This window comes from Budorcas taxicolor, chromosome 4 (genome assembly GCF_023091745.1).
Source record: "Budorcas taxicolor isolate Tak-1 chromosome 4, Takin1.1, whole genome shotgun sequence".
Lineage (NCBI taxonomy): Eukaryota > Metazoa > Chordata > Mammalia > Artiodactyla > Bovidae > Budorcas > Budorcas taxicolor.
Window position 1 is genome coordinate 65057462 of NC_068913.1, and position 16170 is coordinate 65073631.

Here is a 16170-nt window from a genome sequence, read left to right on the forward strand (position 1 = left end):
ATTTCTCCCAAGTAAGTACTTTCTTGGTGGGCTCTTTTTTTTATTTTTAATCTGTCCAGACATTTCATAGCTAGGTAAACTGCTGAAAATGTATTGGGTCTAATGAAACTGTGTTGAATGTCAGTAAGTGGCATTATCAGCTCTTCTTGGCCTCCTGGACTGTGGGCAGTGATCAGAGAGCTGGTCAGAGTCCAGAAGTAAGAGGTTTTTTGGGGAACCGCCATCCACATTCTCAGCTCTGAACTTGGTGTGGGCCAGCCTCCAAAGGGGGCTGGAAATCACATGGGGCAAAAAGACAAGCTATCTTCAGAAAATTAGTTGATGTCAGTTTAGAACCTTCTAAATCCAGAGATTTAAAAATGACCCAATTCCTATAATGAATTAATTAATAAGTCCTGATGCCTTCACCTATCATGCAAGACAAAACCATCCAAAGCCATCCTGGCCCTTGAGAGGACAGGGAACATGTCTTATCCATCTTTGCATCCCTAGAAAAGACTAGACATAAATGCACAAAAAGAAACTGGCTGAATGAAGATATGCATCTGTGGTTGCAAATAATAAGGCCTTTAAGTCTTGGTTTCTGGATAGACTCGATTTTTATCAATTTTCTATTAATTTCAAGAACTAGGGCAGAACTCCAGGTATAAGTTTTCTATTGCCACTGTAAGAAATTACTAGAAACTAAGTGGCTTCAAACAATTCAGTGTACTGTCTTACAGCTCTAGAGACCAGAAGTACAAAATCTGTCTCACTAGGCTAAAATCAAGGTGTCAGCCTGGCTACATTCCTTCTGGAGGTTCTACGGGAGAATCTATTTCCTTGCCTTTTCTAGCCCAGTGAAATGGATTTTTTACTTCTGATCTCCAGAACTGTAAGAGGCTGTTCACATCCCTTAGTTCATTACCCCATCCTCCTTCTCCAAAGCACATCATTCCAACCTCAGTTCCCCACCTTCTATCTCTTGTAAGAATTCTTGTTACTACATTTAGTCCACCATTCAGGACACAGAAAGTACCTAAGAAAGCTCTGTTGAATGAAAGACAAATATATATATGCCTTACTTTACTCAGTAGAAATGTTCCTAAGAAATTAAATGTACACCAAAGTGCTTAGGAATTTCTCATATTCATAATCCTCTACTAAACCCACTGGGTAGGAATGCTTCTTAAATTAATTCTGTGGAAAGCTGTGTGTGTGTGTTTGTTGTTGTTTTTTTTTTTTTTTTAATGCAGCACAGAATTCTGCTTTACTACAAAAAAAAAAAAAAAAAAAAATCGCCTCCAGATCAGCTGCTATTGCTGATGAAATGAATTTGAGGAGATATTTTCATGGCCTATGTTTAAATTTATATTTGGATGGGATATTTGAGGTAAAATAAAATCTAAAAACAACTACCAGAATATTTATAAATAAATTTCCCCTCTTTTAAACTGGGGAAATGGGACTAGCACATTGTTTAATGTCTCTTGTGGATATAAACTATCAAATGAAGAATAGTTAGAATCATACATAGGCATTTAATGAGCATTAAAACATTATGCTTAAGTCTTTGCATTCGAAAATAGTAATAAATGAAGGATCTCTTAGGGATTTGTTTTATCACATGAGGAAAGCTCTCTCTCAGCTTTAAGAAGTTCTGTAATCTTATTAAAGGAAACATAAATGTTGACCTCTCAGTCATGTTTAGAAAAAGTAATTCCATATGTTGATTAAATTAGAAAGGGTAATTAGGTCAGAGGCCAAACATGCAGAAAATAAAGACAAACTTTAAGGTAAAGTAACCTTGTGATTACCCTCTTTCACCTTGAGATTAATCTTTGACTATGAGAGGAGATTCTGGAGCAAGCAAAGTAGGTGACTTAGGTGGCTATGAAGGGATTCAAATTTTGGATCTGCTGCTTAAAGAAAATTAAAGCAACAGTGGGGAACTGCAACAAAACCCTTTTAATCATTGTCCTGGCATTGCACTAGCGCTGGCTATTAAACCTCCAGTTTTCCTGGGCTATTTGGCTGATGCCTCTGTTTCCACTTTTCTACCTTTAACTTCTGAGGAGTACTTTAGCAAGAGAAAAGCAATTTAATTTAGGGTCCTTCGTCTAGATTTGCTATAAGAAGAGTTCAGTTGCAGGCTAACATTGGGAGTATTCTGGATGTCTTTTGGCCTCTTGAGATTTACCAAGCATCTTTCAGTGAGGAATCAGTAAGCTGAGTCCAAAGCATGTCGCAAGAGTATTACGTTACTATCTCATTGCTTACTGAGTGAGAGTCAGCATAATCTTTCTCAATATAGAGCTTGTCTTTCTGACAGACTGTGTAAGGAAGAGATTTAACAGGAACAAAAGAAAGAACACCTTGAAGATCAGCCTCACCAATCCCCTGACTCCAGAACACCTCACGCAGGCTGGCAGCCACGTGCACCACACAGCAGCTGTGATACCTAATTAGGCTGCCGCTACAGGAGCTATTTGTATGCGTCAGTCACAGGACTACACTCGCAGAAAACCACTGCAGGCCACCACATTCACAAATATGCCTTCTCCTGGCCAAAAACATGCACAGTGATGTAATCTTCTTAGAGTGCCTATTGTTTGAGACGAGCAAAGAATGTTAGGTTTTGTGTGTGGTGGCTTTGTGGAAGGACTAGCTGATAGAACTAGAAAGACATCTGAGGAGATTTTTTTCTTTAATGTTGAAGACCAGCCTGGTTAACCCTTTACTATCTATTAAAATCTCTCTCACTGATTTCAGGCCCCAGGTCTCTCTGTCATTTTTAGCACTAACATCTTTTAGTAGATTTTCTTATCAAGTATACATTTTTTCTATACAGTATATGTATAAATAATGTCCAAAATATAAAGCAGTCAGGAAAACACATGTGAAAACATGTAGTTATTATAAACACTCACTTCTTAGGCCAGAATCCAGGCCCTCAAATTCAATAGCATCTCGGACCTCAGAGCTGTGGTCACACACTTTCCTGACATGTAAACTTAGCAGTCCCATCCTGGGAGATTTTCAGATTCAAAACAGCAGCATGATGAACTGGGCCTAGCTTTAGAAGTTCGGCATCATTATACTTACTTTCCTCTGTACCGCTTGCCCCCAGAAATCACCCTTTTCTAAAACTGAATTTTATGGCATATTGCCTCATCAACAAGAAGCATAAACCATGCCTAACACAAGTATCCCTTCAATCTGCTAGTACATTCACTCCATGAGGGCAAGAACCATATCTTTGTGGAAACATACTCAACACTAAACTCAGTGCCTGGCAAATGTCAGTTCTGCACTAGTAGTTAATAAATGATTACATCCTGCGAACTTAAGTCAACCTTGAAATGTTTCTCGGGGTTTCAATATCTAGAGTTTATGCATGAGAGAGTCACAGGTCCCACAAGATTTGAATGTGAATCTGGCAGCAATATCACTTCTTGCAACTCTAGCTTGATTTCCCTTTTCTTAAGGAAGGACCTAGGCTTTGTGTGTCTTTGTTAAGGCCTCTAGGGCTTAGTACTTGCTGCAACTAATTCTTGTGTTGGCTGGAAGGCAATATTTCACTTCCAAAGGTTATGACCAATGAATAAATTATGAATTTTGTTACATTTATCTTAGGTTGAGACGTTTATCTCTGCACAGAAAGTTGGGTAGAAAGAAATGTTAAAAACAAGATCAATAAGTGCAAATATTTAGAATTGTTTTAACTCTTTTCACTTCACAAATGGGTTGTTGCTTCTCTGTTTTACTCCAAGTAATAAAATAACATTTCTCTAAAACATGCAGCAAAATATGCTTTTTGGCTATTTCCATTGCTGCTTTTTTCCTTTACTCTCAACTGGTAAATTCTTTGCTACAAGAAAAAAAAGGACCTCTGTTATTCATTTTGATAGCCTTGTGTTTGAGAGCTGATTTAAAACTTTCATGGGTACAGGTAGAAATGAAGACAATTGCAACTCTTATTTGGACAGTCTGAAAAGATTTTCATGTTCATTGTTGTCTTAGAAAAAAGAACCATAGAATTTAGTATATGATTCATCCAGAAATCTTTCCCACTATAGACTTACCACTTGAGCTTCAAATAACTGGTACAATTCTGTCACTGTTTACACTTGTTACACTGTGATCATACTGTCTTTTAAAAGAAGGCAGAACTTAGTTCTTCCAAACAATGTCCTATTTTCCAGGAAAGTCAGCTCTTCCCTGGAGTTGGTCCTATTCCTGGATCACAACCCAGGAATTGGTCACTATTGAGTAATAAAAAAATATAAATAAGACATAAGAATACATCTATACTATGGCTTTATCATAGTGTATTTTGTGTATTTCTTCCATGATTAACCCGTTCCCAACACCCAAAGTGGATTGAGCACTCATCAAAGAACAGGTTAAGTCCCACTCATGGTTTTTATTCCCAGAATCTAATAGACAATCAGAACAATAATAAGAGGCCCTTGCTGCTGCTGCTAAGTCACTTCAGTCATGTCTGATTCTGTGTGACCCCATAGACAGCAGCCCACCCTTGAAAGGTATCTAATGAAAAATGAGCAAATGAATAAAGTAAAAAGTGATTCAATTCATGCTAAAGTTTTTTTCTGAAATCCTTTTAAACTACCTTCAGAACCATTTTTGCAAGGCATCCAAGAAAATGATTTTTACTGCTTTAGAGTGATACCATACCTCATGTATAAATTAAAATGACATTTCATGTTTTATCCACACAACATGGTTGTGAGGTTTACACAATGGAAATCATCCTTAAAAGGATGAAACTAACTGAGAATATCCAACAGATCAGTCTTCAGGGTCTGAAGGCAGCACGGGCACGAGTCCACTTCCCCAAGAGACTGACCGTGATGGAGGCCACATTTTTCTCTATTATTTTTATCGTTATTTAAGAGATATACTTCATGGGAGAAAATGTTTACTGCTATTCTGAAGGAAACTAAGCTCAGCAGTGACCAAGCCACACTGTGCTTCCCATGGAAAATATAAGCAAATCCAGAAGCACTAATAAAGCACCTTATATACTGTCCATGTCAACTTTTCTCTGACTCTAAGAAAGAAGATCAAGAACTTATGGGTGATCTATCCATCCCCTTTTGTGAACAATCTAATTAGAAAAACCCATGTTAACCTCAACAGCAGAGTTTTAATATTGAGCTAGAATTCTGAATATGCCTCAGATGAGGGAGTTGTGTCTCAATTCCATCACAGCCTTTGGCAGAAATAGCTTTACAGGGAATTCGGGAACAGGTAAACCTAGCTCACTGTTAAGACAAGTCTCCTTTGTGGTACCACTGTGCCCACAAGGATTTTCATAGAACATGACAGCTGTTTTGTTAGAGAGTTATACAGAGAGTTCATAGAGAAGTACAGCACAGTGTAACCTAATAGACCACATTAGTGTATATTTTATGTGCATAATATATACACACATATTAGATTATAGTCTAATCTAATATACTAATGGCAAAGGTCAAACTGAACTCCTAAAAGGGAGAAATGGCTTCCTAACAAAGTCTATATAAAATCAGCCATAGATGACAAAGTACAAGCTCACCAACACAGACACACACACTGATGTATGTGTGTACACACACACACACACTCACACACATCCATTTCTATAGTCATTATACCTGACATATGATAGATATCTCTACATCTTGACTCCAAGATTTGAGAACCCCTTAAATTTTAATAAGACCGCATTCAGGGGCTAAAGAGAGGGAGATGACTAATATTTCTGGAGGGTCAGAGTCTTTGTAAAGCAATTCAACACTGAATCATTTTCCCTTTTCCATATAATATCGATTCTCATCTCTATAATCCTTGCTTACACTGTCTCCATAACATTGAATATTCCTTTACTTCCTCTTCACCTTGTTAACTCTTACTCTTCTCTTAAGATCTGCCTCTCAAGTCTCAGATACCACCCTCTCAAGAACGACAAACCCCTGACATGCTCCCAACACCCAGGACAGGGTGAGTGGCTCGCCATCTGTTCTTCCACAATGCATCCCTGTACCCAAGCACCTCCATTCTCCACCCTAATAAGCATTCTTGCATAACATCCCTTGCTAAACTGTTATCAAGGATTTTTGGATTAGGTGTCTTTGCATCACCAAGCATAATGCTTGGCATGTAAATATAACAAATATTTCAGAAATATTTGTTAAAAAATAAATGAACCAACTTCTAAATCCATTTAATATTAGCAATAATGCTGGTATTAGTTTCCCAGGCTTATAGGAGAATATACTGAATTTGTAAAATTGCTTAACTTGTTCAAGTTCACATAGTTCACAAAGAACAATCAAGATTCACACTTTGAAATAATGAGAAAGACAATTATTTTTGCCTTGCACCAGATTAAGAGATTGGAAACAAAGATAGAGTGTCAAACTTTTAAAAATTTATCATAAGCATCAAGGGGAACTAATCTTTTTGCTTTTTTTTTTTTTTCTCATGCTTTTTATTTTGTATTGGAGTATAGCCAATTAACGATCAATGTTGTGACAGTTTCAGGTGAACAGTGAAGGGACTCAGCCATACATACACATGCATCCATTCTCCCACAAAATCTCCCATCCAGGCTGCCATGTAACATTGAGCAGAGTTCCCTGTGCTACAGAGTAGGTCCTTGTTGGTTATCCATTTTAAATATGGCCATGTATACATGTCATGAGACACCAATCTTAGAGAGACCCACACAGGGAAGGGCCCATTGACAAGGAGGCCCTTGTTTACCACATCACCAGCTTTCCTTCAAGAAATACCTGATATCTTTGCCAAACTAGATGTTCATCATCTAAGGCAACTAAGTTCAGTTCAGTTCAGTCACACAGTCGTGTCCAACTATTTGTGACCCTCAGGACTGCAGCACACCAGGCTTCCCTGTCCATCACCAACTCCCAGAGCTTACCCAGACTTATGTCCATAGGGTCAGTGATGCCATCCAACCATCTCACCCTCTGTCCCCTTCTCCTCCTACCTTCAATCTTTTCCAACATCAGGGTCTTTTCTAATGAGTCCCTTCACATCAGGTGGCCAAAGTATTGGACCTTCAGCTTCAACATCAGTCCTTCCAATGAATATTCAGGACTGATTTCCTTTAGGAGTGACTGGTTAGATCTCCTTGCAGTCCAAGGGACTCTCAAGAGTCTTCTCCCACACCACAGTTCAAAAGCATCAATTCTTTGGCACTCAGCCTTCTTTGTAGTCCGACTCTTGCATCCATATATGACTACTGGGAAAAATTATAGCTTTGACTAGATGGATATTTCTTGGCAAAGTAATGTCTCTGCTTTTTAATATGCTGTCTAGGTTGGTCATAACTTTTCTTCCAAGGCTATAGTCACCATCTGCAGTGATTTTGGAGCCTCCCAAAAAGGTCTCTAACTATTTGTATTGTTTCCCCATCTATTTGCCATCAAGTGATGGGACCAGATGCCATGATCTTAGTTTTCTGAATATTGAGTTTTAATCCAGCTTTTTCACTCTTCTCTTTCACTTTCATCTAGAGACTCTTTAGCTCTTCTTCACTTTCTGCCCTAAGGGTGGTGTCATCTGCATATCTGAGGTTATTGGTATTTCTCCTGGCAGTCTTGATTCCAGCTTCAGCTTCATCCAGCCTGGTGTTTCGCTCAGCTGAAATTCCATCACCTCCACTAGCTTTGTTCATAATGATGCTTCCTAAGGCCCACTTCACTTCTCATTCCAGGATGTCTGGCTCTAGGTGAGTGATCACATCATCATGGTTATTTGGGTCATGAACATCTTTTTTGTATAGTTCTTCTGTGTGTTCTTGCCACCTCATCTTAATATCATCTGCTTCTGCTAGGTTCATACCATTTCTGTCCTTTATTGCTCCCATCTTTGCATAAAATGTTCCCTTGGTATCTCTAATTTTCTCAAAGAGATCTCTACTCATTCCCATTCTATTATTTTCCTCTATTTCTTTGCATTGATCACTCAGGAAGACTTTCGTCTCTCTCCTTGCTATTCTTTGAACTCTCCATTCAGCTGGATCTATCTCTCCTTTTTCTCTTTTGCCTTCCCTGTATCTTCTTTTCTCAGCTATTTGTAAGCCCTCCTCAGACAACCATTTTGCCTTTTTGCATTTCTTTTTCTTGGGGATGGTCTTGATCAGTGCCTCCTGTACAATGTCATGAACCTCCGTCCGTAGCTCTTCAGGCACTCTATGAGATCTAATCCCTTGAATCTATTTGTCTCTTCCATTATATAATTGTAAGGGTTTGATTTAGGTCATACCTGAATGGTCTAGCGGTTTTTCCCCACTTTCTTCAATTTAAGTCTGAATTTAGCAATAAAGAGTTCATGACCTGAGCACAGTCAGCTCCCAGTCCTGTTTTTGTTGACTGTATGGAGCTTCTCCATCTTTGGCTGCAAAGAATATAATCAATCTGATTTCGGTATTGACTATCTGGTGATGTCCATGTGTAGAGTCTTCTACTGTGTTGTCGGAAGAGGGTGTTTGCTCTGACCAGTGTGTTCTCTTGGCAAAACTATGTTAGCTTTTGACCTGCTTCATTTTGTACTCTAAGGCCAAATTTGCCTGTTACTCCAGGTATCTCTTGACTTCCTACTTTTACAATCCAGTCCCCTATAATGAAAAGGATGTCTTTTTGGGGTGTCAGTTCTAGAAGGTCTTGTAAGTCCTCATAGAACTGTTCAACTTCAGCTTCTTCAGCATTCCTTGGATTATTGTGATATTGAATGGTTTGCCCTGAAACAAGCAGAGATCATTCTGTTGTTTTTGAAATTGGATCCAAGTACTGCATTTCAGACTCTTTTGTTGACGACGATGGATACTCCATTTCTTCCAAGGGATTCTTGCCCACAGTAGTAGATATAATGGTCATTGAGTTAAATTCACCCATTCCAGTCCATTTTAGTTCACTGATTCCTAGAATGCCGATGTTCACTCTTGTCGTCTCATTTGACCACTTCCAATTTGCCTTGATTCATGGACCTAATATTCCAGGTTCCTATGCAATATTGCTCTTTACAGCATCGGACTTCGATCACCAGTCACATTCACAACTGTGTGTTGGTTTTGCTCTGGCTCCATCCCTTCATTCTTTCTGGAGTTATTTCTCCACTGATCTCCAATAGCATATTGGGCACCTAATGACCTGGGGAGTTCCTCTTTCAGTGTCCTATCTTTTTGCCTATTTATACTGTTCCTGGGGTTCTCAAGGCAAGAATACTGAAGTGGTTTGCCAGAATCAAAAGTTGGAAATTCCATGTAAACCAAGCTTAATTATTGTAAAAGGAAGAAAGAGGATTTGTTTGGCTTCTTTATCATCCAAGTACTAATTTGTACCTGGAGCAAGAGAGAGCGGTGTTCCATTTCTACCATATTCTGATGTAAAAGTTAACACCAGAGTCATCACATTATAAGATGATACAATAAAAGAACATCCCTATCTCCTTATCTTCACAAAACTTATCCCCAAACAGTAAACAGAATGAGAAACAGAAACACAAATTCTGTCTTCAGTAGTATTAGAAGACATCTATCAACTTATACTGCAATACATAAACAGAGAAAGAAGACAGACCGGTAGAGTGCCAGAGGATCGGAATACGTGCCTTGGAATGGGGCTCTTGATGAGAAGCAAGCCAAGTCACATTGAAACCTTTGAAATGCTCAGACATTCAAAACACCATGAAGACAGCAGAGGGATTGCTGAAAACAGGAGGTTATTTAAAGTTTATGTTAGAGTCAGTTATAATTCCAGGTTTCATCCTTATCTGCTGAAACCCTTTTCCCAAGCAGAAATAAGATGGTATGATCTCTAGAGAAATTGTATTACAGGAGCTCCTGAAACAAGGATATCAAACCAAAAAGAATGATTAAGTGAAAGTCTGAATGCTGAATAATGATATCCTCAGGCTCCCTTTCCCACCTACCTCTAAACACCAGCAGCCAAGTTTAAAACATTTACAAAAGAAATTGAAAGATTCTTCTGAGTTACTATTCCACTGAAAAGATCTATAGATATTGACATTTGAATTTGAGGCTGGCTAGCCACTAGACTGCACTCAAATAAGCATCACACACAGACACTTCCAATCAGCTTTTTAATAACCCATATTTTACCCATGAAATGACATCCAAGTTAATTTTTTTATTCACATTTTTAGTAATTTATTTTTATTTCATCTTTTATTTCTAGGGTCATGCACTTTCATGAATGACTAAATAAATTTGAAATATAAGGAATTTCAGAAGCATAGAAAACATTAGAATACATTAAAAGTTGCTAAATCATCCTAGAAATCACAAGACAAGGATTTATAAACAAATGTTCTCTTTAGAATCCCTTTACAGTGCATTAAAAATTGCACATAACCAATATTTGAACAACCAGAGGCAGAAAATATCAATATTCAACCAGATAGTTATTTTGACATATTAATTGGCAAGGGAATAATCTGTTTCTGTTGCCTTTATTATACTGATGAGGAGGCTGAGGATGGGAGAAGCTATGTAACTTATCAAATGTGACACAGCTAGTAAAGGCAGAACTGATATAAAGCCAAGCCTATTGACTCCTGCTGTTCCCAGGATGGGCTTTCTTTCCTGGTCCTGTGTTTTTTTCCTGCTTAATACTCATAACATCTGATTCCAAAGCACTTGTAAAGTGAAAGTTAAAGGGAAAAATCTCATGTCTAGGTATTTCATTTAAAAACTTTAAGTTTTTAAAGTAGCTTGATGTGAGAGGAAGTTGAAATGAGTGGTTAAAATGAGACTGAGATTCAAGATGAATTTCACATGTATTTCATATACTCATCAAGAGAGGACTATTCTAGGAAATACAACCCCCAAACACTGGATCCTGAGCACTGCCTTTCTCCACAGCAAAGACTAGGCACAAAAAGAGGAGGTGGCATCTGGGGCAAGTGTCTTTTTTGCTCGTACAAAGCTTCCAGTGGGAAGAGGGGTTTCTGTGCCAACCCCCCCCCCCACCCCACCCCAGGCTGCATCCATGTTTCTTAGACCCCCTTCTTGATTTGTCAACTCAGGAAGATGTTTGAAAGCAGGCAATGCATTTTAATGGGAACCAGTACATTTCCCTAATCTTCTAGCTGTCTAAAGGATGCATATACTAAATACAGTACATATTGAGGGTAATGACACATGTTGCCAGGGAGGAAGCCTTTGCCTAAAATAGCTAAGCTGGCTATAAACAGACATTTAAAAACTGAAACGTTTATCAACAAAACAAGTTAGATTCATGGCTTAATTTCTTTACATCTTTTAAAATACTTTTTAAAATGTTAAATATATAAGTCTGCTTATAATGTTAGTAAACAAAGCTCACTTGGAAATCCACTACTATTTGGTTAGTCAAAACATTTTTTTTTTCTTTTTTTTTTTGTTCTGGAATCATCATTTGGAAACATTTAAAAGTAGAAGAGGGTGTAAGAGAGTGAATGAGTGCCACTCTCATCACATAAACGATCTCCTTTAATCCTCACAACAATCTCATGCACAGGAAGGGTATTATTCTAACCATCTGACAGATAGAGGTAGATAAGGCTCAGAGAAATTAAGTAATTTGCTTGTACTCACACAGATAGTAAGTGTCTGCACAAAGTTTGAGGCCCAGACTGCTATTCCAAAGCCCCCATTCTACCCTGTGTGTGCCTGGTGCTGACTTTCAAGGAGGCAGAGACTCTTCAGCACTTTATTAAGATTTCTGAAAAATTATTAACTCCAGGGGAAACTCATGTTGAAAGCAATGAATGAAGACTAAAGGTCACTTTTCTCTGTGAATGCCGCGATCTCACCAAACACATTAGTCTTCTCTTGAGCTGACCCCACTAAGTAGGAGGAAACCTAGGAACCAAGCCTACCTCCCCCAACTGGAAATCCATCTCAGGAATATTGATTGGAAACTGCATTACCCTTTGGGCAGCTTCTTAAACGTTAAACAAACATGGTCATGTCCCACAAATCACCCTTCCTGTCCACTGCACAGAAGATAATACTCTGAGTGTAGATTTTCTTGTAGCTTCACTTTTCCTGATTCTGGAAGCGTCTCTCTCCCAGTCCTAATTCTCAGCAGTAAAATGGAAGGCCATGAGGGGAGGGGTCATAGCTGGAGTTTAGGAATTGCCTGATGGTTTCCCTTTCCTCATTTGCTGTGCATTTCAGAACAGGCAGACTTGGGGCACACATTGATTCAGATATCTGTGTCCAAGAATAGGTTTGGAGAAAGCAGTTTCTTGTTTAATCTGTCGGCAATTTGTGGGAGCCAATCTTAAAGAGCACAAAGCAACCTGAAAGGGACACATTCTAACAACCCAGAAAGAGTAAAGAATAGACAGAAAGGCCAAGGGACAGGAATGATTGTGGCATCTCATGAGACAGCACTGGTCTTACCTGTCAAGTCACAGACCTATAATGAAAAATGGTAGAAATTGTCATGGGGATGTTGTGAGCTTGAGGGCAGAGAGCTAGCTTATCCCTTTTCTCCTGTTTTTGAATGGAGGGAGTACTTCTTGTCCTGTTATTTTCAGTTGGCCAGAACCTATAGGAGAAGATGTTCCCTACCACTGATAATTCCTATCCTCACGGGTGTGATATTCTTATTGTTTAGTTGCTAAGTTGTGTCTGACTCTTTTGTGGCCTCATGGACTGTAGCCCACCTGGCCCCTCTTTCCTTGGGATTTCCCGGGCAAGAGTACTGGAGGGGTTGCCATTTCCTTCTCCAGGGGTCTTCCCGACCCAGGGATCAAACCCACATCTCCTGCTGGGCAAGCGGACTCTTTTTACCACTGAGCCACCAGGGAAGCCCTTTGGTACTCTTGGGAGAGCCCCCTTTAGAACTTGAGGGTATTAACTGGGTCAGTCCTTCAAGCCCTCCCAACCTTGGGGAATATCTTAGTCATCTGGCTAGACTATAGTTCTGTTACATTTTAGAGAGAAAAGAGTCTTCGTGTACTAAAAGTTCCCATTTATGTGCCGGTCCATTTTGTGAAATCAATCAGATTTAGTTCTGAGACATTACTCAAAGACAGTTAACTTCGACAAGAAGAACATACTGAATATGATATTCCAGGATCAAGGGAGAATGCTTATTTTTTTCCTCAGATGAATTATATATTAACATGATTATGCAAATGTCTGTATGCAGCCTCTTTTTTGCTTTATCATTTTTGTCTTCCAGAAAACCATATATCACTGTTACTTACAAAATCAATATGTCCTGATATTGTAACACAAATTCATAAATAATTTAAAAATTTACACATTTGTCAAAAATAAAGAGATTCATACTAAATTCCTTAGAGACTCTTGATTTAAAGTACTGTCTTGTAAAGTACTCTTACAAGAGATTAGTTTAAGGTGCAATACTTTAAGAGAGTACTCTACATATTGTAAGGAGATAGTGCACAAACCATAATTCAAGTTTTTGATTCAGAAAATTATATAAAAATGCCAGTCAGCTCACTCTCAGCAGCTATGGGACCATGTGCCAAAAAGGCAAAATGCTAAGAATACCCTGGTGTGAACCAAGAGGAACTCCAGAAGGCCAACCCCACAGACCAAATACTGGGCTGCAGTCCTTGACTTGAGTCCATCTTGCCTGGCATGGATTTCCATATTGAAGGTCAGGCATGAGGCTTAGTTCAGAGGCAACAGATACATGAAAGAGACCATGCTTGGCTCTGTCAATCCTTCAGAGTGGGGTTCACAGGAAGCCATTGCCAGGCAAAAAAAAGGTCATAGCTGGAAAGAGCTATTCACATAAAGATGTTGATTCTTGTCAAGCCATGAATCTATAGGAAATCGGCCAGCCCCTTACTTGTGTATATCACGTAGCCTTTCATGCACCTGACCTGGGGCTCCCAGCCAAGAAATAGACACCCTGTTTATATATTTATTAATCATTATTTATGTAATGAAGAAAACTTTGTTACACTGGAAGCCTATCTCCTCTTACTCTTTGTCTTAGTCTATTGGCCTGCCATAACAAGATACCATGGGCTTTTCAGATGGCTCATTAGGTAAAGAACACACCTGCCAAAGCAGGAGTTGTAAGAGATGTGGTTTCAATCTCTGGGTCAGGAAGGTCCCCTAGAGGAGGGCCTGGCAACCCACTCCAGAATTCCTGCCCGGAGAATCTATCTCATGGACAGAGGAGCCTGGCGGGCTATAGTCCATAGAGTTGCAAAGAGTCGGATACCAATGAAGCGACTTAACACAAGCAAAGAGCAAAATACCACATCCTAGATGACTTAGAAACAACAGAAATTTATGTCTCACAGCTCTGGAGGTTGGAAGTCCAAGACCACAGCACTGCCAGATTTGGTGTTTGGTGAGGGCTTCCTGTTTTATAGATGACACCCTCTAGTCTTGACCTTACATGGTGGAAGGGGCCAGGGGGCTTTCTTGGGCCTCTTTTCTATAAGACACAATTCTGGAACTCTCATGACATAATCACTTCCTTTCCATCACCTTGAAGGTTAGATTTTAACAAATGAATTGGGAGAGGAAGGGGAGCAAAAATATCCAAACCATAGTACTCTTCTCTTCTCTAAGTAACAGCCAATAGAAAGAGGACCAAAGCGAATGTATCAGTCAAGTGATACCCAACAGGCTGGCCTTGTTTCCCTTCACACACTGTTTTTGTCAGAGTTAATATCTGTATATGTTACAAAATATACCAAGAAAATAAATAAACTAAAAATAATTATAGTTAATCCAAAATAGGTTAAATGAAGGTAGGGGAATGAAACGCACCTTTTGAATTTTGGCTCTGGATCAAACAACGATTCATAAAGGAAAAGATTTCTAAATGCTTGCTTTTTTGGCCACATCTGGGGGGTGTAAAGAGATATCTCTCAGGCTTCTAAGGCTCACGAAGCCACAGATATTCCCATCTCCCCTGCTCTCAGGAACAACCACTTGCTCCTGGAAAACCTCAGAGACATTTTTCTAGACTCTGACCTTTCCTTGGAAATCAAAAGTTGGGGATAGTTACAGCAGTGAGGCATGTCTACAGTAAAGAGATTTTCCAGGAAGACCCACTGAGGAAGAGCTTGGGAGGAGATTTTCTTGACGTCTTGGGAATGATGAGGCCGAATGAAGGCAACTCCTGAGTAGGATTTGAGTGCTCTAGCAAAGGATCACCACCATCAAACATTCCTTTTGCCCCAGGCTCCTACAGGGGTCTGCATGGCACGGGCCAACTTATTGATGGTTATTAAAATGTTTGATATTTTGTTCCTCATGGAATTTTGTATTCATTTTTATTTTTCTATTTTTAAATTTATTTATTTTAATTGGAGGCTAATTACTTTACAATATCTTATTGGTTTTGCCATACATCAACATGAATCTGCCACGGGTGTACATGTGTTCCCAATCCTGGAACCCCCTCCCACCTCCCTCCTCGTACCATCCCTCTAGGTCATCCCAGTGCACCAGCCCCAAGCATCCTGTATCCTGCATCGAACCTGGACTGGCGATTCATTTCATATATGATATTATACATGTTTCAATGCCATTCTCCCAAATCATCCCACCCTCTCCCTTTCCCACAGAGTCCAAAAGACGGTTCTATGGATCTGTGTCTCTTTTGCTGTCTCTCATACAGGGTTATCGCTACCATCTTTCTAAATTCCATATATATGCGTTAGTATACTGTACTGGTGTTTTTCTTTCTGGCTTACTTCACTCTGTATAATAGGCTCCAGTTTCATCCACCTCATTAGAACTGATTCAAATGTATTCTTTTTAATGGCTGAGTAATACTCCATTGTGTATATGTACCACAGCTTTCTTATCCATTCATCTGCTGATGGACATCTAGGTTGCTTCCATGTCCTGGCTGTTATAATCAGTGCTGCGATGAACATTGGGGTACATGTGTCTTTCAATTCTGGTTTCCTCGGTGTGTATGCCCAGCAGTGGGATTGCTGGGTCATAAGGCAGTTATATTTCCAGTTTTTTAAGGAATCTCCACACTGTTCTCCATAGTGGCTGTACTAGTTTGCATTCCCACCAACAGTGTAAGAGGGTTCCCTTTTCTCCACACCCTCTCCAGCATTTATTGCTTGTAGACTTTTGGACTGCAGCCATTCTGACTGGCGTGAAATGATATCTCCTTGTGGCTTTGGTTTGCATTT